Source organism: Hoplias malabaricus, chromosome Y (genome assembly GCF_029633855.1).
Source record: "Hoplias malabaricus isolate fHopMal1 chromosome Y, fHopMal1.hap1, whole genome shotgun sequence".
In the NCBI taxonomy this organism is placed as follows: domain Eukaryota; kingdom Metazoa; phylum Chordata; class Actinopteri; order Characiformes; family Erythrinidae; genus Hoplias; species Hoplias malabaricus.
This window is the reverse complement of record NC_089820.1, coordinates 63,100,034-63,124,130: the sequence shown is the minus strand read 5'-3', so window position 1 is coordinate 63,124,130 and position 24,097 is coordinate 63,100,034.

Sequence of the window (24,097 nt, the reverse complement as noted above, 5' to 3'; positions counted from 1 at the left end):
AACCCACACAGACACAGGGAGAACACACCACACTCCTCACAGACAGTCACCCGGAGGAAACCCACGCAGACACAGGGAGAACACACCACACTCCCCACAGACAGTGACCCGGAGGAAACCCACGCAGACACAGGGAGAACACACCACACAGTTGTGTTTTTACAGTTAATTTGTAAAAATTAACTCTTAATGAAACCTAAGGTGGTCATTTACATATGTTCTTTTAAATCAAACAATAAGATCAAGAGACCAGAACAAGACCGAAGCTGGAAAGCTCTACACACTTGCAGGAGAACACTACAGCACACTTCAGTGCCACCACAGTGTGACACAGACAGATTGGCCCAAGTTGAATATGTAGACACTGAATGTGTTAGCTGTGCCTTTTCATTGGAGCGACACAGTTATCCACTGACCGATGCTTTGTTTTTCTTTACTTTGGTGGTAACACTTACCCTTAAAGCTAACCCTGCTGTGTGTGAGATGTGTCTGAGCCTGGCTAGCTCCTGCTGTCAGTTGTTTATTTGTTTCAAACTGGGTCTACATTACAGCCCCCTAGAGGGTGGTTAAAATCATCTTGGTGAGATTTCTTCCACTAACAGAAAAACAATGGAATTACGAGACTTTATGGTATATCTTTAAAAATATCCATTGATTTTCTACAACACTTCACAGGACACATTGCTGTTGGGATTGAAGACGATGACCCAAAAACACACAATTCCTGAACCTGGTTAACCACATGAAAAAGCTATTTTATTACGACCCATTCTCTGCTTATAGCTTCGGTATCTCTGCCCGGATCAGAGCGTCTACTGCTGCCGCTCTACTGTAAGCAGCAGAGCCTCCAGCCAGCCGTTTGTTTCTTTTTCAACAATCTAACCGTCTGAGCTCACACTGATGCAACTGTTAATGTGAATCCATCTCATTAGCTCCGCACTGCTCTCAGCGGCCGTACTCAAAGGCAGCGTAATTTAAAAGAAAATGTCGCTGTCCCTCCCCTCCATAATTCCTCATTTAATGTTCACAGACCCAGTGTTATTGCTTATACACAGCCAAGCCACCAGCAGAAAACAACGATGATCAGTCTGAGAGGATTACTCCCCAAACACCAGGCGCGGAGCATTGTTTTTGGAGCAAACGAGAGCTATGAGAATATCTCCTCCAAACACATACCGGAGTACAAGTTCCATTTGTCAAAATATATAGCACTTAGGTCTGTCCAACACACACCATCTGGGTGTTTGGAGATATGGAGATTCTTTAAGCTTTAGAAGAGGTGTATTAGCTCATCACGTGTATGAAGAACCATGTTGTTTGAGGGAGCCTTGAGCACCAGATTTTGAGAAGACTTGGTTTTCCACATGCTCCACATCTCCATAAATTAGTTCACATGAATAAATAAGCACTAGGAGGAACGGAATAATGCTGTACTCTGTTTGTGAGGGTGATACTATAGTCATTTTGAAGCTTAGAGTCATGTTTACAGGTAAGTTCAGGGTTAGATTTCAGGTTAGGTGTTGGCGTTTGGACCAGACTCTTGGATTTGTGGTTCATTTTAAGGATCGGTTTAGTGTTAGGTTTGGTTTTGGCAAAGTTCAAAGGCTGATTTTCATGCTGGGAAGCTAGAAATACGACAAATATAGTTAGCACACATTATATGAGTGTTTATTATATTTAGTACACATTGTAAGACTCCTGGGAATATATATATATCGAAAAAACTGACCTTGAGACCGGACGGGGAGCAGTGTAAATTAAAAAAAAAATGGTAGTCAAACATTTCTAAGTTGGGATTTCTGTGATTGTGAGTTCAGATTTCTGTGTGTGTGTGTGTGTGTGTGTGTGTGTGCAGACACTGAACATGCCATTAATAACACACATAAACATCTGTTCTCATTCCTTCATTTATCTGTTGTGTTTGTGCTCCTGCAGTCTTGGTTTCCAATTGGTTGTTGAGTGACAATTACATAATTAAGTCTAAATCTTAGCACCGAAATTTTAGAATCAGCTTTTCAGATTTTTTTCTTTTCTCTGCTCATTAAATCTCCCACAGTTTACAGCACTGTTTCTGTGATACTTCTTCAGGTTCATAACGAACTGTTTGTGTGGTTTCAGTGAAACAACGCCCCCAGTGGATGGGAACTCACTTTGTGATCATAGAAACGTCACAAATATTAACGGTACATTTCATCCTACAGGTACTAATTTGTGGAGATCTTGTTGTGATGTCATCTGGTCTAAACCTCAAATAAACAGCAAAACATTAATTCATTCATTCATTATCTGTAACCCTTATCCACTTCAGGGTCGCAGTGGTTCCAGAGCCTACCTGGAATTATTGGACGCAAGGCGGGAACACACCCTGGAGGGGGCTCCAGTCCTTCACAGTGTAACACACACACTCACACCTACAGACACTTTTGAGTCGCCAATCCACGTACCAACGTGTGTTTTTGGACTGTGGGAGGAAACCGGAGCACCCCGAGGAAACCCACACAGACACAGGGAGTACACACCACACTCCTCACAGACAGTCACCCGGAGGAAACCCACACAGACACAGGGAGTACACACCACACTCCTCACAGACAGTCACCCGGAGGAAACCCACGCAGACACTGGGAGAACACACCACACTCCTCACAGACAGTCACCCGGAGGAAACCCACGCTGACACAGGGAGAACACACCGCACTCCTCACAGACAGTCACCCGGAGGAAACCCACGCAGACACAGGGAGAACACACCACACTCCTCACAGACAGTCACCCGGAGGAAACCCACGCAGACACAGGGAGAACACACCACACTCCTCACAGACAGTCACCCGGAGGAAACCCACACAGACACTGGGAGAACACACCACACTCCTCACAGACAGTCACCCGGAGGAAACCCACGCTGACACAGGGAGAACACACCGCACTCCTCACAGACAGTCACCCGGAGGAAACCCACGCAGACACAGGGAGAACACACCACACTCCTCACAGACAGTCACCCGGAGGAAACCCACGCAGACACAGGGAGAACACACCACACTCCTCACAGACAGTCACCCGGAGGAAACCCACACAGACACTGGGAGAACACACCACACTCCTCACAGACAGTCACCCAGAGGAAACCCACACAGACACAGGGAGAACACACCACACTCCTCACAGACAGTCACCCGGAGGAAACCCACGCAGACACAGGGAGAACACACCACACTCCCCACAGACAGTGCCCGGAGGAAACCCACGCAGACACAGAGAGAACACACAACGAAACAAACAAACAAAACTGATTTTCAAGTTTTTTTTGCTCCATCACTCACTCAACCCCAGATAGCAATGAATTTTTGGCCCAAATGTGACCCAGATGTGGCACATCTGCAGTTCTCTTACAGCCCACATTTGGCCTTGAATGTTGGTGTTGACTCACGGTGACTCTGGCTTCCTCAACTTAGCTACATCTCCACTTCGGGCCTGATGTCAGGTGTTTTGTGGAACACATCCAGGCCAAATCCAATATCGTGGGCTCCACCACACGTGCCATAACCAGAGTCCAGAATGACTTATTACAGCTGGCCCACACAAACCTTGCCAGTGCCATAATCGAGCTGTGAGCGCCAAAATTGAGACTGATTCAGCCCAAATGTGCCTGCTATCTGGGATGCTTGGGACTCACACGCCCCACTAGTCCACACTTGGCACTGGGCATTGTGGCCCTAATAGTTAATATAAAGCTAAAGTAAATATAAATCTGCTCCAGAGCTCACGTTTTGTTTTTATCTCTTATATATGTTAAAAATTATAGTAGGAAAATATTGAATTTTTAATATAGAATTTTAGATATAGAATAAATATCGGTTGCTTCTCTTTGGCAGTTACTATAACTTAATGCTCTCTGAAGAACCCATGCACTTTAAACCAGGCTTGATACTTATCCACAGCTTTATATATCTATTCCCTCTATAAACCAACACTGTAGCTTTCATATCATCCATCTGCAAGTTCACTTGCCCATCAGCTCTTAGTAAGTGACCTCTGCTAAAGGCCAGTGCTCACAGTGCGTTTAAGGCTTGGAACCACAGAAACCATACGAGCTAGAAGTGGGAAAAGTTTGACTTTGTGCATGTGGCTCTGAATGTGACCGTGTCTCGCTCTGGCCATAGAAACGTATGCTGCCGCATATTGCTGTATTTTTATTCATTAACCAACAGATGGCTGAGTTTTGGCGGCTGATTGGGGGAATTTATTAGAGTGTGTGGTGTTCGGTTGGTAGAGGAGAGAGGGGCACACACTTCTGTCCACTCCAAAAGTTTCTAAGCACCCGTAGTGGACTTTAAATGAGGTATGGGACCCAATGGGTTCCAGTGCTCATCCAATAATGACATGCTCTTCTTAAATGAAAGGGCATTAAATAATTGGTTCACCCCCAATGAGGAAGACTTTAGATTTGGAAATCAGCATCAGTCCAGTGCTGGCGAGGATTTAGACTCCTCTGGCTGACACTTGGCATTGAGCGTGGACTCTAGACTCTTGTGTGGCCTCCTATTTGATGTCATACTTTTCTATGAAGATGATACAAGCTTAACATAGCTTCACTAATTACAGGGGAATCTACAAGCCTTCAGTGTGTAATTACAGTATACCACACACACATTTGGAGGTCTCTGCTTTTGAGAGATGAAAGCCCTGTCATCCTCAGATCAACCTCGTCATTTCTGATGTATGATGTAGCACTGTCTTTAAAACAAGCTACAAACAAGCTAGTGGTCTCTTTATCTTAGGAATAAGACAGTGTGGGGACATTGTGGACACATGCAAGTGGTCTTCATCGCCACTGTGGGTTTTCTATCTGTAACATGGCAGGAAGGAATCACATGTGATTTTTAAACACAGTGTTTGAGCTGCTTCTGCGGGCCATCAGTGCGGGTGGGGCTTTGGGCCGGTCGATATTGAAATCGTTCCTCGAAACGTGCCGTTCCCAGGCACAAACACAATAAGACGATTGCGCATATATATGGAATTTATTACTGAAGTGTTCGAGTTCAAAGCAGAAATACCTGTGTCAGTGAGGAGCTGACAGTTCAGAGAAACTACGTATTAAAATGAATGAGTCCTTTCTGCCACACAGCCCTGGCCCACTGCGGCTAGCCACGGGGGAAAATTACTCTGAGCATCAGACAAAATAAGACGGGGAAAGCAAACACACTGACAATCTGCTGCTGACTCTGGCTGCGAACGCCTGTTGTGCATGAATATCTGAAGAGGCTGCTACTTTTTTTGCATCCGGACAAATGCCGACAAGTAGGACACATTTCTTGGAAAGTAGCGGGTTCCTACAGTGGTCAGTGATGTTTGGAACTCCCCCTACAGTGACTTGATTTGATGCTGGTGCTGCAGGTAGTGTCTCTGACACAGCTCCAGGGTCATGGGCTCGTGGGCTTGTGTGTTGGTAGTTGGAACTGGATGTACAGAAGTGTGAGTGTGTGAGTGACAGAGTGAGTGTCAGGTCTGAGTGTGTGTCTGTGTGTGGGTGAATGTGTGAAACTTTCCATAGGTGGAAGTGTGAGTGACTGGGTGAGTGTGTCCACAGGTGAGTGTGTCCACAGGTGTGAATGTGTGAGTGACTGGGTGAGTGTGTCCACAGGTGTGAGTGTATGAGTGACTGTGTCCACAGATGTGAGTGTGTGAGTGTGTCCACAAGTGTGAGTGTATGAGTGACTGGGTGAGTGTGTCCACAGGTGGGAGTGTGAGTGACTGGGTGAGTGTGTCCACAAGTGTGAGTGAGTGAGTGTCTGGGTGAGTGTGTGAAACTCTCCACAGGTGAGAGTATGTGAGTGAATGGGTGAGTGTGTCCACAGATGAGAGTGTGTGAGTGACTGGGTGAGTGTGTGGATTGGTCCATCCCCAGGTGTGAGTGTGTGAGTGACTAGGTGAATGTGTGAAACTGTCCACAGGTGTGAGTGACTGGGTGAGTGTGTGAAACTGTCCACAGATGTGAGTGACTGGGTGAGTGTGTGAAACTGTCCACCGATGTGAGTGAATGGGTGAGTGTGTGAAACTGTCCACAGATGTGAGTGACTGGGTGAGTGTGTGAAACTGTCCACAGGTGTGAGTGACTGGGTGAGTGTGTGAAACGTTCCACCGATGTGAGTGAATGGGTGAGTGTGTGAAACTGTCCACAGGTGTGAGTGACTGGGTGAGTGTGTGAAACCGTCCACAGGTGTGAGTGACTGGGTGAGTGTGTGAAACCGTCCACAGGTGTGAGTGACTGGGTGAGTGTGTGAAACCGTCCACAGGTGTGAGTGACTGGGTGAGTGTGTGAAACCGTCCACAGGTGTGAGTGACTGGGTGAGTGTGTGAAACCGTCCACAGGTGTGAGTGACTGGGTGAGTGTGTGAAACCGTCCACAGGTGTGAGTGACTGGGTGAGTGTGTGAAACCGTCCACAGGTGTGAGTGACTGGGTGAGTGTGTGAAACCGTCCACAGGTGTGAGTGACTGGGTGAGTGTGTGAAACCGTCCACAGGTGTGAGTGACTGGGTGAGTGTGTGAAACCGTCCACAGGTGTGAGTGACTGGGTGAGTGTGTGAAACCGTCCACAGGTGTGAGTGACTGGGTGAGTGTGTGAAACCGTCCACAGGTGTGAGTGACTGGGTGAGTGTGTGAAACTGTCCACAGGTGTGAGTGACTGGGTGAGTGTGTGAAACTGTCCACGGGTGTGAGTGACTGGGTGAGTGTGTGAAACTGTCCACAGATGTGAGTGACTGGGTGAGTGTGTGAAACTGTCCACAGGTGTGAGTGACTGGGTGAGTGTGTGAAACTGTCCACAGGTGTGAGTGACTGGGTGAGTGTATGAAACTGTCCACAGGTGTGAGTGACAGGTGTGAGTGCCTGTAAAGGTCAGCAGTTATGGGCTAATACAGTGCAGACTGATGAGAGTGTGCACTCTGAAGCATCTGCTTGATTCTGCATTCCCCCCTGCACTCAGGTAAACTCTGCTTAAGTACGTCCTGGTGCGGGTGTCCCAGGGGACGCCGGGGCTGCCGGGGCTGTAATTGATTCTCTGCTTAATGCTGACACTCGGAGGCGAGAAGAATCTTCTGTGGGCGTCCTTGTCCGAGGCCAGATACAATTGGGGAGCTTTTTTCCCTCTTTCTTTTCCAGCCTCCTGCTGTGTCCCGCACCCTTGCTGTGGGGAAATCGACTCTGAATCGATGTCCCTGGCCCTCCCCCTCACCCGCAGCTACAAAAATCAACCGGCGTAAACCTGTGGGAGGGCCTCCGAGAGCTTGATTGATGCATTCCGCGTCCAGCGCCGCCACTAATTTATTTCCCATTGCTTCATAGATCCGTAATTATCTTGTATTGAGTGACCACACGCTCCGAGTTCTCACAGGGTCACTAAAGTCTCCTTGAAGCCCTCGTTGGGCTCAGCAGCAGCGGACGCAGGCTTCCTCTGAGAACAGGAGCACACACACATACCAAATTTCACTCGATTATGCCACTGAACATGTTGTTTCACAGGACTTGAGGACGTGTGTGTGTGTGTATTAGTGGTCAGTGCCTGGATGTGTGTGAAGACTCTCTTTGTCCAAAGTCCTTTGTCCTTTGCCCAAATGTCCTTTAATATTCTTTTAGTCGACGGTCTGGCGTCTTGTAAAATACTCTGTATAAAGTATAAATGCATCTTGTTGGCCATTCTGGATTGGTACATGGACTATTAGCAGGACCCTAATGGGCTGCATATATAGGGTTAATATGAGGCGCCCAGTACCTCTCTATATATGGGGGTGTGCCTATATGGGCCTATAGTGGGTTGATTTTTTTTTTGGCTTTTTCAGTGTACAGACAACATTGGACCCAATTTTAACCCATTCTACTCCCATTATTGACTTGAAGGACATCTATGGAAACATGCTTTGCACATGGGTTCTGCTCCTATGCGTCTGTCATTATGGTATATATCTGTAAACACTCCTCAAACCGCTGGGTCACTGTCTGTTTGGGCTAACTCAATGATGCTAGTAGAGATCAATCCCTTTTTGTCGCTTTATGATTCCACAACCTCAAGGCTGACAGTGTTCCAGTGCTAAGTGGCTATATACCAACTCCTGACTGCAACAGATGCCTGTGGGTGTGTGTGGTCTCCTGAGGAGACAGGAATGCTGGTGTTTTGAGAGTTTTTACTGTGTTTAAGGGGTAATTCAAGGCTGGTTGTTTAACTCATGGTAAACACACAGCCTCTGGGGTTTAGCACTGTAACAAATTGGTAACAACACTCATGGAATACAGAAGTTTGTTATTTTGGAAACACTATTTTGTAGTAAAACACTACTAATATGTGATTTACGCCTCTGGTCACTGTCCGTGAAAGGATTTGCGTATGTTTACCAGGTGTCATAGAGGTGCGCAGGTTTCCTCTCACAGTCCAAAACCCCTTGCTGGTGGGTGTGTGGTCTATAAGTGTGTGCATGAGTGAGAGTGTACTGCTCTGTGAAGGATATGGTCCTACATAGCACCCACTGATTCCATGTAGGCTCTGAACCCACCATGACCCTGATCATGATGAAGCAGTTATGAGAATTACATGAATGAATGATTGGGGATTTATCATTGAGTGTTTCCCAAACCTTTCAGCAAGTGTGCTTTGCAGGAAATGACTCTGTGTAATGTTTACACTGTGTCAAGGCTGTGATATTACAAGATGCACAGTGATCACACTCATATTTTCCTGTGATTTTGCAAAAAAATAAGATAAAATGAGCTATAATTCAGGTCTTAGTGTGTGAAAAGACAGAGCAGATGATAATATCTTCCACAAAGCGGTGTGAAGTGAATCCTGGAGGTGTTTTTTGAGTGGCAGGGGAAGTTCTTGCTGGGGAAGTGCTGTCTGAAGCTGTGTGCTTTTCCACCCTCTTCCATCACCCAGCAGGTCCCCTGGGGTACGGCTCTTAATTAGATCCCTTCCGGGTATGGGGCTGGGGTGAGATTGGGCCTGGTGCGATGGCGAGGTGTCAGCTCTACTCTTTTCTTTTCTAGCTTTGCTTTCTCTCTCTCTCTGACTCTTTCTCTCTGGGTGAGACGAGAGTGCGAGGCTCTTGTTCTTGTCCTCATGCTTGGCATACCCAGTGCCTCAACCCCTGCTCGTTAAAAGCTAATTAGCCTGATTAGCATTTTAGCCTGTTGTTTTCATCTTAGCGTCTCTGCGAGCAGAAGAGGTGCGAGGATGTTCGAACCGAGTGAACTTAATTGGACTTGAGTTAATGAGTTGAGGAAGTAGATGCATCCTTCCTTGTTTGTATAAAAGGTGTCCCACTAGTTCTCAGAAGCTTTACGTTCGTTTGTCTGAGGTTGTCTGATTGTCTAGGACTCCAGTGCTGCCTTGTATTGTTCTAGACTCACATGGAGATGTTATAACATGGTTATAACTGTTCAAATAGACACGGCTTGTCAATAGCTGCAACACATTTGCATATGAACTTTTCCTACATGGTAATGATTAAATTAATAGTGGAATACTTAAACAGCTTCCTCCCAGAGCTAATGATGTGTCTTATTTAAATAAAGGACTTTTAATAAAGGACATTTTCTCAAAGCAGGACGTAGGTCTAATTCCATAATAAACACACTCCCTAAAACAGAAGTGTCTAACGACATTAGAGAAAGAAAACCCTGAGAGGAGCCAAGACTCAAAAGAAAAAGAGAACAAAGAACGGCAGAAAGGAAACAAGATCTGAAAGTAGACACTATAAGAGCAAGAGGGGGTAAAAAAAATGAAAAAGAGAGAGAACAACCAAGGCTGAAAAGAAGATCTGTCCTCTCCTGGGCTGCATCCGATTAGAGCAACAAAAGCCCTGGTATTCCAATTCCCACAGTGACTGATGGCAACGTCAGGAAAGATCTGGAGGATCCACTGTACAGACGTCAAAGGTTGGGAGTCCTGAAGGTAATCACGAATCTAGACAGTAGTTGTGGAAGTTGTGGGAAGGCTGACTACACCTTCAGGTCTCAGGAGCCTCCAGTGTGAAGCTTTGGAGATATTTTGCACATACAAAATGTCTTCAACGAGGTCAAACCCATCCAAAGCTTTTTGGAGCCGACAACTAGCGGCACTGCCGAACTCAATGGACCATACTGGGTTTGTTCCTTAACTCCAGCTCATTATCACATTCCCCAGCGTGGTGGCTCAGGTGTGCTGGAAAGCAGTAAAACTGCAAAGAGCCGTTGCTCCCAGAAAGACCAGATTTGAGCTGCAGAGTTCGCCCAGGAGCTGGATTCATTTTCAGAATGGCATTAACTTCCAGGCAGGAAGCATAAACTTCCAGCTGCTTTATTGCGGACTATATACACCGCCATTAACCAGGAAAGTCATGGAGACCAAATGGTAGTTGAAGAAACTAATAATGCCCAATATGGTGTGGGCTGTATATAAAGACCAAGGCGATCTTGTAGGACGTGACCGCTGCAGGACTATTTACCGTGAGGCCAATTTCACCTTGAAGAGATTACAACAACAAATCCTGCATTTTCAAAACACAACAGCACACACTGAGCCACGCGCTGCCTTCCTTTTGCATCTGCAAAAACGGATGAGCCTCAGAATCCTCCAATCCAAAGACACCTCCCTTTTGCCTCGCAGTCTATCATGGCACTTGTCAAAATTTGTGGGGCAAATAAACATTATGAATAGAGCTTTGTTACAGCATCAGTACGTCTTCATAAGGCTGACATATTTACATTTCAGCAGTTGACACTGTGTAATCAAAGGTGCAGCTTTCCCCTTTTGATTATTTCCTTATCATGAGCTGCACCTTGGGAATGAAAGAGACGAATTAACCCCCAAATGAAGATGAGACGCTAGCAATCTGAGCCCCAGATTAGAGCCGAAAGATTTCCTGCCTGATTATGGTTATCCAGGATGCATCTATTTTCTAGCAAATATAAATCTGAGTTCCCCTTCACACTTATCTAGATATTTTTTAAAATGGTAGCATTAGCATGTTAGTCTAGTAAGGGCTCTCTTAAAGAGGGACATCAAAACACCACAAGGTGTTTAATCCCAAATCATTCTATCACCCCTATGTAGTACACAACATCAACTTACTGATTGTAGATCGTAACCATGCAGTATATCTTTCTAATACAGCATTATTACATATTTATTCATACACAGGAATCTGAAATCTAGTGCTATCTGCATGTGTACATTGTAGTTTTATGATTATATAATTCACTATATAAGGAAGGAGGAGCCAGATTTGAATTTCAGCCAGAGACATGCTCTGTGATGTCACAATTACCTACAAATTCAGACAATGGATCCTCTGTTTTCAGTGATCTAAACCACAGAAACCTCCAGGAAATATCTGGATATGTTTGCAAATATATTGAAATATATACTGCACTGGGGTCAGCCATGACCTGGTCGTTAGGGAACTGGGCTTGTAACTGGAAGGTTGCTGGTTTGATCCCCAGAGCTGGTAGGTCCTAACTGAAGTGCCCTTGAGCCAGGCACCTAACCCCCAACTGCCCACCGCTCTCGGCATTTGTGCTCACTGCCCCCTGGTGTTCAGTAGTGTGTGTGTAAATCTGTGTTTCACTGCACGGATTGGGTTAAATGCTAAGAATTGCGTGCAAGAACCGTAGCTAAACAAGTGATTCTAATTCTAATTCTGATTGGATGGGGCCTGAACAACCAGGTTTGCCACCCCTGAACTCACCATCAGCATTTATACCATGATTCAATGCAATCAAAAAAAAAACCTCATACCTTATATTGTCTTCATTTCATTTCTACAGTCAACTGTATCAATAGGTAGTTTGCCTACAGTTGCTATAGTAACAGCTTCAACCCCTCTGCAATGGTTTTAGACTTAAATGATACATTGATATTTATATCATTATATATTATGTTCATGAAGAAAATGCTATCTACATGGCTAAATGCCTGAACCCAAGGGGATTAATATAGTATTTTATTTTAGTATTTAGTCCAACCTTTGCGTCAGTAACAGCCTCCACACTTCTGGAATGGCTTTAGTTGAATTGTCAGAACATTTTTTTGTGGATTTAACGGAATCTGCAACAATTTATAGCATGATATGCTGTGTTCTTAAACAAATCCCTTGCTCTTTATAGCCATCATCTGTGAACATCTGCTAAACAGGCAGTTCCTCTGAAACCCAGGGCAAGTATATCATCACTTTTCTAAAGGAAAATGTGTATCTGCAAAATAGTGAATACATAGGGAAAATCAATTAAATATTTGATATATAAAATATTTTATTCCAATTAATTTTGGAGTTTTATTGGTTCATTCATCATCAAGTTGTGTGACGGTCAGCTGCTGTGATCAAACGATGGAGTAAACTAAAAAAAAATAATCCACAAAAATGGAGATACCTTCTTTTTTGTTTGTTTTGTATATTTCTGGACAGTGATGATGTGGCTTTAGACTAACTGTCAGTACATTTCTTTGAGGACATGATGGTATTCAAGCATGAAAACATTAGCTGGGATGGGTTATGATGTTGGATGATTGATTCCGGTACTCCAACTCAACCCAGGGATTGGTCTAGTGCTTCATCACTCCACAGAATTCAATTCCATTACTCAGTAGCTGTGTGCTGTGGGATTTACACCACCACCCCCCACCCCACTAGCCAACACATGGCATTGACCGTAGTGACCTTAGGCTGTATTGGAGTCACTCATGTTAGACCTGTTACTGGCGTTCAAGTATACGTCTATTAACCTCCATCCTAACCCTAAACCTGGTCCTAATTCCAACCTTGTGTTAGAACGTACCCTTCCTGTGCAGATCAAAGCCTTTCCTACGGACACCTTCTGACCGAATCTTCTCCAAGTTGCTGCCCACGGTTTTGTTTATTTATTCCCGTTAATGTTGGAGCGGGGAGTCCCTCTGCAGTGCTGTTGGTGTTGATTATTAGCCTTCTCGCAAACCGTCAATTAATCCACTTAAGGGTGGTGCTGATGCTGAGTGGGCTGGTCCGGCGAGAAGCCCACTGGAGCTCATTGGTATTCCGCTCGGCGGGGCAGTGTGTATGGAGACTTAATTTGTTACATATGTCATGTTCCTTGTGCAATCCTGGAGCGCATTATAAGCGGCTCCTCTGGGACCACCCTCCCCCCCTCCCCTTCATAAGAACGCGCTCCAGGGCTGATTCCCCATCTCCCCGGAGAGCCTGCCAGGAGCGGGGGGAGGACGAATTAAGAAATTAAAATGATTTACTGCTCTGGAGGATTAGTAGGCTCTGAGGCTGGGTGTAGCTGGAACATGTTTTACTGCTCAGAGGTTGCTCATTTGTGGATCAGGAGACATCTCATGTAACTCTGTATGAGAAATGGCATCAGATAAAAAGGGGGACGTGAGACTTCTGTCCCAGATTCAAAAGGACAACTGTTATTCCCGACTTCAGAGCTGAGAAGATTCTTGATTTGAGACTTGAATGAGAAATGGCTGAGATAATATGAAGATTTCTGTCTTGAGTTCAGCTGTAGCACGAGACATCACTGAGATACACTCAAACATAAAAGGGAGACACAGGTGAGTCTCCTGGGGTCCTTTTCTCAGGAGGAACATCTGAGCTGCAAGGAGAAATAATGGAGATACTACAGAGATATGGAAGAAAAATTGAGAAATTGAGGAGATACAGAGATTTAAAAAAATAATCTATAGAAATAAAGAGAACAAAATTTAAATAGTCATAAGATATTAATAAATAAATATAAAGGAGATGATACATAAGTATTAAGGAGGATTTACAGAGCGATTAGGGGGGCATTACAGAGATGTTAACTTACTATTGAGGTTTTAAGGTGGAACTGCAGAAATATTAAAGAAGAACTACAGATGTATTATAGAGGATCTATAGATATGTTAAGGAGGAACTACTGAGGTTTTAAGGTGGAACTGCAGAAATATTAAAGAAGAACTACAGATGTATTATAGAGGAACTATAGATATGTAAAGGAGGAACTACTGAGGTTTTAAGGTGGAACTGCAGAAATATTAAAGAAGAACTACAGATGTATTATAGAGGAACTATAGATATGTTAAGGAGGAACTACTGAGGTTTTAAGGTGGAACTGCAGAAATATTAAAGAAGAACTACAGATGTATTATAGAGGAACTATAGATATGTTAAGGAGGAACTACTGAGGTTTTAAGGTGGAACTGCAGAAATATTAAAGAAGAACTACAGATGTATTATAGAGGAACTACTGAGGTTTTAAGGTGGAACTGCAGAAATATTAAAGAAGAACTACAGATGTATTATAGAGGAACTATAGATATGTTAAGGAGGAACTACTGAGGTTTTAATGTGGAACTGAAGAAATATTAAGGAAGAACTACAGAGCCATTAAGAAGACACTACAGATAAATTAAGGTGGAACAACATAGATATTGAATAGAAACAACAGAGATATTAAGGTGGTCTCTGTGTTCTCTCACGGGCAGCTGCACTGCTTTGATAAATAATGCAAACAGCAGCATCACCCTGGAGCATGGAGCATGGACACTTTTGGACGATGTTATAATGTGGCTGGGACGGTGAAGGCGGAGAAACCCCACAGAGCACAGAGGGATTGGGAGAGAGAGAGAGAAGAAAAAAAGAAAGAGGCCACTGACACAAATATAACCATCAGTAAAGATTTTCTCCATGAACAGTTTCTTCGAGAGCAGACTGGGTCAAGCAATATATCCTCTCCCTCGCAGTGGCCTTCAAATAAAGGCAGAAAGTAGGTGACAGTGCAGTAAAGAAGGACGTAATCCCACTCTGTGCCTTTATCTAACTACACTATGTGGTCAAAAGTGAGTGGACACACCCCCTGACAAACCTCTGAAATGAAGGGCATTAATAGGTAATTATTAGTAGTTGAGTTGAGTTTTGTTGTTGTTACAGTCTCTAACCTGAAGGCTTTACAATAGACATTGGAACATTTTGGGTTGGATTTGATTGCATTCAGCCATGCTGCTCCACAGACCAATGCTGGGGGACAGGGGCTTTGATCTTAAAATATGTGTATATATATATATATATATTGCTTTTTTTCTCTCTCTCTCTCTGTGTATGTGTGTGTGTGTGTGTGTGGTCAGATAAAGTGCTCTAAGTCGTCAGTGTCCAGTCTGTTTTCTCTCTAGTCCAGGCATGAATTTGTCCTCCTGTGTGATTGACGTCTTGTGCTCAGCTCTGATTGATCGATGATGTTTTGCAGTGAATGGGAGCTGGCGTCTGGTGTGTGTGTGTGTGCGTGTGTGTATGGGGGGGGGGGTTGTTTGTGGGTGGTGTGACAGAGGGGGGACTCTGGGGTTGGGTCTGTGGTCAGCGCTGCAGCACAAAGCATCAGAAAAGCCACAAAGAAAGCGAGCGTGTCCATGCTGACCATCTCTGATTATCCTCCGCAGCTTCACCTCCCCAGAGACTCGGACTGAAGTGACAAGCCCACAATGAGGCGTCTGATGTCCAGTGGCTCTAAAAATGGAGGGAGGTGTTCCCATCAGATGGACCGAGCCTCTGCAGGGAATTGGCTGTGGTCAGAGCGCCGCTGCGATGTCCCCCTTTTTCTTTTAAATCATTCAGGCCGTCCACTCTGCTGCGGAGAAGAATAACGGTAAAGACGGCGTGTTGATTTAGACCGGCCTCCTCAAGCACAGTCCCTCTGAGAGATGATCTATAAATGGTCATCTCATTTTTATGGATGAATGATATGGACAGGTTTTAACAATGAATTCCTAGCACATGCGAATTGAGTGGTTTCTTTGCGCCCGAAGATGCACTTTCTACCTCTGCATTTACAGACTGTAGGCCATTTATTGCTCTGCATACTGAGGAAGCCCCCTTTATCCCCCTTTGTCTATGATCAGGACTCAGAGGACCACCAGAATGTTTAGTGATGCTAACGTGGTGGTGGTGGTGTATTAGTGTGATTTGTGCTGATATGACTGGATCAGACACAGCAGTGCTGCTAGAGTCTTTAACCTCTCTGTTAGTAGTGTATGTGCATCTTTGTGTTTACCATCCTCTAGTCTTTAATCAGTGAACACAGGACAGAGTATTAAAATGACAATGGTTTATTCTTAAGAAAAAGAAACAAAAGAAAACAAAAAAATCCTTAAAAATGGAGTATTATTGAGCAGCATTGTGGCGGAGCAGGTCGTGTCCAGTCACACATCTCCAGGGGCCTGGAGGTTGTGGGTTTGAGTCCCACTCTGGGTGACTGTCTGTGAGGAGTGTAGTGTGTTCTCCCTGTGTCTGTGTGGGTTTCCTCTGGGTGACTGTCCGTGAGGAGTGTGGTGTGTTCTCCCTGTGTCTGCGTGGGTTTCCTTCGGGTGACTGTCTGTGAGGAGTGTGGTGTGTTCTCCCTGTGTCTGTGTGGGTTTCCTCTGGGTGACTGTTTGTGAGGAGTGTGGTGTGTTCTCCCTGTGTCTGTGTGGGTTTCCTCTGGGTGACTGTTTGTGAGGAGTGTGGTGTGTTCTCCCTGTGTCTGCGTGGGTTTCCTCCGGGTGACTGTCTGTGAGTAGTGTGGTGTGTTCTCCCTGTGTCTGCGTGGGTTTCCTCTGGGTGACTGTTTGTAAGGAGTGTGGTGTGTTCTCCCTGTGTCTGCGTGGGTTTCCTTCGGGTGACTGTCTGTGAGGAGTGTGGTGTGTTCTCCCTGTGTCTGCGTGGGTTTCCTCCGGGTGACTGTCTGTGAGGAGTGTGGTGTGTTCTCCCTGTGTCTGCGTGGGTTTCCTTCGGGTGACTGTCTGTGAGGAGTGTGGTGTGTTCTCCCTGTGTCTGCGTGGGTTTCCTCCGGGTGACTGTCTGTGAGGAGTGTGGTGTGTTCTCCCTGTGTCTGCGTGGATTTCCTCCGGGTGACTGTCTGTGAGGAGTGTGGTGTGTTCTCCCTGTGTCTGCGTGGGTTACCTCCGGGTGACTGTCTGTGAGGAGTGTGGTGTGTTCTCCCTGTGTCTGCGTGGGTTTCCTCCCACGGTCCAAAAATCAAACCAGGTGTGAGTGTGTGTGTGTGTTGCCCTGTGAAGGACTGGCGCCCTCTCCAGAGTGTATTCCCGCCTTGTGCCCAGTGATTCCAGGTAGGCTCTGGACCCACCGCGACCCTGAACTGGATAAGGGTTACAGTTAATGAATGAATGAATGATCAGAACAAACTGATGCACATGCTTTTGCATTGCTTTATTCATGAGGAAACGTATATAGAATGCAATGATGAATACATTCTTCTTGTTTGCCGTTATCAAACTTATTTATGATCAAACGATTGGTCATGATTCATTACTATTTGATGTTTATCTCAGTAAGTAAGTGATCTCCTGTCCATGGGTGGTGCTGTTTTACTAAATCAACACAAACGCTCTGTTATTTGCCCTAAGAAGAATTACAGAAATGCTGCTGTAAACGGTTGAAGGAAAGTTCCACAGGAGACATTCCTGCTGCTTCTGGCCTTTTGGAGCAAAGAGGTAGACTTTTGGCTGGAGGTAGGGTAAGGGTTAAGTTTAGAGTTAAGGATAAATCTGGTTATTTCACACTGGTGTAAACAAATCATCTTAAATATCCACCAAATGTAAACATTTCAGACAGAATAAAACGTACTGAAGCAAATAACGTCACCTCTAAAACAAACCTTAGAACGTACAAATGATTTCTGTAATCGTGTGAAATATTTATTTATTATGTTTTATTTTTTTACTAATTTGATAAATGTCATTTTGCTTGCAGTTCTTGGCTTTGTTTTTACCAATCAGACCGTCACTCGCTGTCAGTTTTGCTGTTGTGCTGCCAACTCTCTCGTTTGCGCTGCCTGACATTTAGTCTGCAATTCTGACACAAAACTCTCACATGGGCAGTTTTTGCAAAGGTGCTTTCGCATTGGCTAATGAGATTCTGAGGGACAGCTCAGTGCCCCAGATGTCTATCAGTGCAGTAACAGCGTGTATTTCATCTGTAACTATTAAGCTTGTATCGCAGTGCCCATATGGACGAGGCTGACCCACTCTAACATGGTGACAATGTCACTGAACGGTCTTTTTTATTTATTTTTTTATTTATTTTTTGCGCACACCCTATACCATGTGAGAAAATGGCTGCCCATATCTTCCATACCTAAAATGGATTATAGATCTGAAGAGTTAAGGTAATTATAACACCAAGGTGGATTGTGGGTAGAGGGTTCTGTTGAATTTGTGTTCTTCTTCGTTATTTGTTTACTCGGTGCAACACTTGTCAGATATCTACCACCATACAATGAAATCCAAATATCGTAGACTGTGAAAACACTCTGTAAACATCCCTACCAACACTGCAGTACATTTTCTTACAGCTGCTTATGTACATGTGTACATTGTGACATTCTTAGAGCCCCTGAAGACCCCCGTTATGATACAGTGTGAACAACAAGAGGCTTTGGCAACACCTGCAGATGCCCTGAGTGCTGCTGGATGCATGTTTCTTATTAAACACGATATCATTGACCTTTACATGCGCCTAGACATTTCCTCCGGCGATGGGAAGGAAAGGCCACAGCTGAGCATGGCACTTGCCCAGTGGGGGGCCTTAAGGGGCCAGTGGGAGAGGGGGGGTGCTGTGTGTCCCAGTGGGGTTTAGAGGTGCAGTGCAGCCTTTAAATGCTTTCTTCAACATACCACTTACAGTGAGAAACCATGGAGCTGTGATTCCAGAGACTGGATCCCGGAGCGCAGAAAATGCAGAATGAAGTTAGTTTCCAAGAGAACTGCCGCTGTCCAAAGACAAAGGAACAGGAATTAATAATAATCTACCGATAAAGGCTAACCATGGAGAAACAATACAAACACCAATCAGCCAAAATATTAAAGCCACCGCATTGCTTTTACATTTTTTACGCATTCCATCAGCTCCCTGCACCGTAAAGGAGCACAAGGTGTGTCTAATATAGTGGATGGACACAGTGTTTAAAATCTCCAGCCGCACTGCTGTGTCTGATCCACGCTAACCACCACAACACACTAACAGCATCACTGAAGCATCCTGTATCATAAACAAACAGGGTAAAAGTGGGCTTCCTCAGTATGCAGAGCAACAAATGGTCTGCAGCCGAACAAGAATGTGCATCTGTATGGTCAGTGGAGCTGATAAAATGGAGGCGTGTACAAACATGGAGGTCATTTTTGTTGTACGAGAGCTTCAAATGTGGGACGTAGAACCAGAAACATCTGTTCCATGCTAGATATTAGACACTAGATATTAAATATGATGTGTCTGATCATCTGCAAGAGCTCATCAGTTTGGGTCGCAGTCTCCAGTCTATTAAAAACGTAAACATGCCGTCTCAGGGGAGGTGTCAGTGACACTAGCTGAGCGCTAGTAAAACGTCCTTTATATCAGTGTCTTCGGGGGTGTGATTTGCATTCTCAGAGACGGCTGATTTGGTTTTAAATGAGATGGGGGAAATAGAAGTGGGGAGGCTGTGGTTTAAGTACAGAAGCGCTGTGACCTGTCGGCGACTGTTGGGACCTAATGCGATTTAATAAAGACTTCCATCGAGGCTCCAGTCGTGATATTTCAAGCGGCGCTCTGATGTCAAAAGCTGTGCGGCTTTTATGAACTTTTATGACCTTGTGCGATGAGGGGGACTGACGGCGGGGGGATTGTTTTATGCGTCCTTGAGCTCTCGGCGCTATCTCCAAATCATTTCAGCCGCACATTAAACATCACTCTCGCCAGACGGCCATGCACATACCTCCACTTTACCATGACTTCCCTTAACACACAAAGCACCACTGGATCACATTTTATTATCCATTCTCGCGGAGATTACCCATTAGTCTTGTGGTAAGCATGTAATCAAGGCTTCTTCCCAAAGTCTTGGGCCACTAAGTCTGAGTAATTTGAGACCATCAGGAACAGTGGAGGTTCCGTTTCATGAGCGGTGTATAAGGAATATTCCGGCTCTCATCAGCTTAATCTCTTCTCCCTGCATCTGGAACATATGGATGATTGCCACGTGCAAAAATTCCTGAGTAAAGCATCTTCACTGCACGGTGGAACAGTGGAACTTTGTTCCCTGAAGTTGTGGAGAGTCCAAAGCAAAACATTTATCTCCATTTTTGTGGATTTATAGTTTACTACATCATTCTGAAATGCTGAAAAATGACTTTTTACACTGACTTCCATTCAAATTTAGGAAGGTTTTGGAGACACGTTTTTTTTGCTTTTGAACAGCAACGCTATGACAGTAAAAGCAGCACAACAGTTATTTGTAATATTCATTATCGCTAAACCTTTTCCACCAAATGATCCTTGGACCAGGTTCGTGGATTTCTGGCAACTTGGTGTTCTGCAGTGAACCAGCCCCCTGGGTTTCCACCAGTATTCGTGGGAACCAAGGCTACGTCATCCGCAGGGGTGCGGTGGGGCCTTGGCTGCAGTGTTGCGGTGGCTGGTGCCCTGACAAAACAGGAAAGTGACATTCTCCACTGTTTACAGCTGGTGATACAGGTGTTGCCGAGTTCTGAGCATCCTGCTGAGCTTATGAACAATGAGAACCCAAATGGAGTGTCTATGTTACCCACTAGAGTGGCACGGTGGTGCGTGGGTTTCCTCCGGGTGCTACGGTTTCCTCCCACAGTCCAAAAGCACATTGGTGGGTAGATTGGCGACTCAAAAAAAGTGTCAATAGGTGTGTGGGTGTCACTCTGAAGGACTGGCGCCCCCTTCAGGTTGTGTTCCTGCCTTGATTCCGGGGAGGCTCCGGACCCACCACGACCCTGAACAGTATAAGCGCTTACAGACAAGGGATGAATGAATATTGCCCACTACAAGAGTTCTCTGTTTGGAGAAACGCTGCAGTGACTGATGTTACAAGAACGATGCAATAGTTTTATGTTGAAAAACGGTGGAGGATTCATTTAACGGCAAAAAGTGTAAAGCTACACTGACCCCTGGCAGGTGGAGGTCAGAGGAATCGTCCGTGTCCAGCTGTCAGCAGCTGCATCAGGGAGGTTAGAGCATGGCACTGAGGAAGGAGGGTGAAGATAGTAAACTCTGACTGGTGTCAGAGGTCCATTGAGTCAGACGGCTAGGTGATAGAGCCCCCCCCCCCCCCCCCCTCCCCTTCGCCCTGGGGCTTGATGGGTGTCTCCTTTGATCTGGCGGGTCACTGTAAAAGTCCTCATTAAAGTGGGTTTGATTTGCCCACCCGCCCACATCCCACCTCCTCTACGGAATTCAATTTGCATGATGGCGCCTCACTAGTTTTTCCCCTCCTTTGGACGCTGGAGTGTCTCGTTACGAAGGTGGACCTGGAGAATGATGGCTTGCCGTCATACTCTTTGAACTCGGGGGCACCATTTGGACGATGAAAACAAGTAAGCGACATCCCACCCAAGGCATAATATGTGGATTAAAGTTTGTGTGGAATCCGGGGGAAGATTGTTTGTGGGTGGGTTTTATTTGATCCTGTAAACGGCAGTAAATCACATGCATCGAGGAGGAAGAGATGAGATGGAGCCGAGGCCCTGGCGTGGTGAGAGATGCGGTGAAGGGCCTCCGGTTTAACGATGCTGAACCTCAACGCTTAGCGCCTGCCGTCGAGTGTCATTCCGCACGGTGTCAAGGTGAAGCCTTCTGGTGCACTATGGGAAATTGACAGCACTAGAAAAAAGAAGCAAGAAGCTGGTGTCAGTAGCACAGAGAGGACTACAGCAAGACACGTCTAATAGAAATGATTGTTATCTCTGTAGCTACTCTACCATTCATTCATTCATTCATTCTCTGTAACATCATCATCCTGTTCAATGCCGAGGTGGGTCTGAAACCTTCCTGATATTATTGGACACAAGTAAAGGAACACACCCAGGACAAGACATCACACACTCACTCAGTCATTCACACCTGTGGACAATCCAACCCGGTATCACGCACAGGGGTGTTTTTGCTCTGGAATTTAGAAATGATATGGCAGTTGTTTCCTTCAATGAATAGCCAAAATCTGACTGTAAATAAAATTATACATTTTAAAGTGATTAAAGTGATATTGACAGTTACATATATGCATTTATCTGATGCTTACAGGCAGTTTGGTATCCCTCTTCATCGCAGGACATCAGGTAAAAAAAATGTAAATATTCATATTTGAGATTTCACATTCATAAAATGTTGTTAATCCTAGTGCATTTCAGATATAAATACAAATATGAGCAAGAGACAAAATGCCTAGCATGCATGTATTGAGTGGTTACAAATTAGAAAAACATATAGGAGGGCATTTCTTTAGTTGTTTTGGATATTTATTTCATAGAAATAATGTACTATTTCTACCCCTGATGTTGAAGAGCTGTCAGCCTGCAGTCTGGTTAAAACACACCTAGGTCCATGTATCCAGAACAAAAAAGAGAAAAATACTACCTCACAACATGAGTTGTCACAGTCAAAGTGTTTTTGCTCCATCCAAATTACAGAGGAAACATCTGTTGGTGACTTGCCAGCAAGATCAAGCTTATATCAATCATTTTTGGTGTTTATTCCTTATTGTGTTTTAAAATTGCTAAATTGGATGAACAAAATTTGAGCAAATTTGTCAAGAATATTACAGGTTCTTTAATGAACTACACTGATTTGTGTTTTAAGTACATTTACTGAAATTTGACTGGACATTCTCCTCACCTTCAATTTGTATTCAAAGCTTTTAGACATTTTATGTTCAAAGACAAAGATGAGAAATTATACATACAAACACCATACGTCATTAGGACTGTTTTTTTTTTTTGGGCTAAAACTGGTCAGTCAGTCAGTCATGGTCTTTATTTAGTTCAGAAATAGTGGTTGAAAATTGGAATGTATTTAGTATAATCTGGTCCGTTTTTGAATACATATACCCCTAATATAGGCAGGAAAATAAGACTGATGAAAATGCTGTGTACAAACTCAGATTAGTCTTTCTGAATATTTTTTAACTCAACTCAATCTCCCTGCTATTAAACAGGCACGGCTTCCCGGAGGTTGTAATGTTTTTGTTAAGCAAACTGAGAAAGATTTCTTTTAACCTTTCATTTTCAACCAATTCTCAACATTGTTATGATGCAAAACAAACAGTTTTATCAGGTATTTTCAATTGGGTTTTGCTGGGTGTGTTGAAATGTAAATCTGTACATTCCAAAAGTCCATTCTAAACTATGTAAACGTATTGGTGTATTTTTGCATAATTCCATGTCTGATATTTAGTTCAGTATGTGTAGGACTCTTAGGTGTCTTATCTATGTACTGTACATCACTATGGGGAATAGGACTCAATTTGACAATCTACTATAAATAGACATGTGCAGCTTCATGATATGACTTTAGTGTTTTTGAAAAGCTCGATTGTCTGTGATGTAGATATGAGAAAAATGCAGGAAACACTATGTTTTCGTATTGACTAGAAAGAGGATAACATTCAAATGTTAATATATACCATTATGTAATGACTATACATAAATAATAACCACACTAAATTTTCACAGCACTTATAATGATATTGGATCAAGCACCTAACTTCATACATAAAGTTAAAGGCTGACAGAGCTTTACTTAGCTTATTAAAATGGACAAGACCACAATCATTTCCTTATTGGTGTTGCAGCCTAACATTATTTAAGCATCTTCAAGTTTCCATCTATGTAACCACAATAATGCGTTGTAAACATATTCAACTAAGTGGGTTATTTTGGATTTACGTTACATACCTCACAAATATGATATGGAAAATGTTATTAAGATGATTTTTGGCTATTTGTGAGCTTAATTGTTGCAATAAGACAATTAAGAGTAATAAAAATGATAGATATTGTGATAAATCGTATTGCTTTTTGATAGGTTACATGACACAGTAGTGCCAAATATTGATATTTTTACTTAGTCAAGCAGGTGAATGTTTACAATTAGACAAGTTTCGGTTTGTGTGTTAGAGGCATAAGCTAGAAATCTATGCATTTTGTTGTGCATTTTCTGTTGTGTCAAATTCTGTGAAAATAACACTAATAAATACATAGTTCCTGCTGTTTGCCAGTTTAGGAATATTGTGTCTTCTTCAGTTACAAAGACATGGTCATGTATAATAGAG